Source organism: Antedon bifida, chromosome 2, assembly GCF_963402885.1.
Source record: "Antedon bifida chromosome 2, ecAntBifi1.1, whole genome shotgun sequence".
Taxonomy (NCBI): Eukaryota; Metazoa; Echinodermata; class Crinoidea; order Comatulida; family Antedonidae; genus Antedon; species Antedon bifida.
Window position 1 is genome coordinate 34,668,258 of NC_136227.1, and position 2,404 is coordinate 34,670,661.

Genomic DNA, 2,404 nt, shown 5'->3' on the forward strand with positions numbered 1-2,404 from the left:
GGCGCGCCCTACGTCATTGTGCGTCCTGTGGAAACCAAGCAACGACGTTGGTTAATAACGACATGACGAAACGATTATTTTCAATACAATTAAAAATGACTTATGAATTTCATAACACATAGTTCGGTCAAGTTGATGATGATAGTATAATAGATAAGTACTTGATTGATAACGTAATGAATTATCCTTGTAAAACTCATTAGTTCTAATTAATATCGTCTAAGTAGGTTCTTAACGCATTTCATTGGACGGCGGATGAGAAAATGTTCGTGAATTGTTATTTAACTTAGTCTTTTTTCCGCAACACATTTCGATGAAATTCTTCCGAAACTGGACGTTAGTCGCAGCGTATATAACGGGATTCAATGCCGAATTAAACCACAAAACGTAGCCTACAGTCGTCCATACAAAATCGTTAATACCCTCTACTTCTAGAGTACCGCAAATAAGTACAATGTGATAGGGAGTCCAGCAAATGAGAAACACTAACACGAGTGATCCCAGCATAGTTGCGGCCTTTCGCATTTGCATACTTTCATTATGAGATCGCCGAATTGACTCGAGTTTCTGTGACGCTGCGTTACCTTCCGAGTTGATCGTAAATAGGCTTACGTTCGACTTCATTGTTTTGCTCACAATGCTCTTCTGAAGAGATTTACCCGTCGACCAGTTACTAACCGCAATAAAAACATGTACGTTTAGATATACCAGTACAATCAACGTTAGTAAAAATTCGACACAAATTTCAATGATGTTGAAGGTTAAGTTATTCTTACTGTTCAATTCGCATTCTTCTGAATAATCAATGTTATCGGTACCGCTTATGGATTCCCAGAAGAAAGCCGTAATACCGTAGTAAATAACGAAATAACTTATTACGATTAGAGCGAATATCCAAGCCTTTCTATGCGTCATAAACGATTTATATTTTAAATGTTTCTTCACCATCCAGTATCGATCTAAACTCAGTAAAAAAATGCACCCTGAAGATACCCCACAGGCGAAGTAATCAAGAAATAAATAAACTTTGCAGATTATTTCACCGAAAGTCCATACACTTTGCATAATCCAGATATTACATAATGGTAGAGAGACAAGACCTATCGTGAGGTCAGCTATCGACATTACCAAAATAAAAACATTCGCAGGTTTTGATCGTATTTTCTCATCTCTGATAAATGAGCCTAAAACTAAAGCATTTCCAAATATGGTGACGAATGTGATGATCCAAATGATGACGATTCCAAATACGAAGACGTCATCACTTATTGCAAACTCCTGGTCATCTACGACCCAAGATGTAGACACATTGTTGTACCAACTAGACATGCCTTTCTCAAACTATGTTTCCATATAATTGCTGTAGTTCCTTGGTCATAAGACAGCGGATCTGATCTCCAACCACCACCTAAAGGTCTTCTCTTAAAGCACGAATTGTTAATTCTTCATGATCTGCGACCAAAGAGGTAGAAACATTGATTTTTAAAAAAAGACTTCAACTTCTTGTTCCTTCGTCATACGAATGCTGTGTACTGATGATATACTATTACTGCGATGGCCTTCTTTTAAAGCTCAAATCGTTAATTATTAATTTATTGTCCTTCGGAGATATTCAATTAAACTTGTTATGATGGACGAGTCCCGCTTAAACACGGAATTACAGGTTTCGCATTTATCAGATGTAATTTCGATTGGTTAAGTTGTAATTTAGTTTCTCCTTCAAAAAATCGAATATTCTTAAACAGTGTGAAAGGGAATTAACTTTGAAAAAGGGTAAAATTCTTGATTGATACGAAGCTCAAATGAAACATGCTTTATCTATCCTTTTTAAGCCAATGGTCCATGAGGTGGCGAATAGATTCTTTCCAGCTAGCTCCCCCTGTTTCTGCTGTCAACTTGGTTGACTACATTTCCAATATCCCCAACCCAATTTTTTCCTTTTCTTTCTCCACACACAGTCTCCCCACGTAGTTATCGTACGTCCAACTTTCTTTCGCGTTTTAGGTTTCCATGTCAACGCTGTATATCGTTGTCATCTTCCATTCTTGGCACATCCATCTTCCTCTGTGAACTTGCCGACTTATTCTTCTTGATTTAGGCCTAGTACTTGTGATTGAACGTACCAACCTCTATCCTTCTCTCCTCCACACCCAAGATGCGGGAATGACTCGTATCTACCCAATCACTTTAATGAGCATCATTGGTTAGCGTTCGATCGACATACACACCGTGTAACATATTGTATTTGTATCAATACTTCTCTAATCTCCATTGGTTACGCTCATATCCCATGGTTGATAAATTCGATGAAACGATTTAATTATTGTTATTGACATGTGTACATAAATACGTCGCGTACAACTGAACACAATATTTGATTGAAATAGTACTACCACCGTAATAA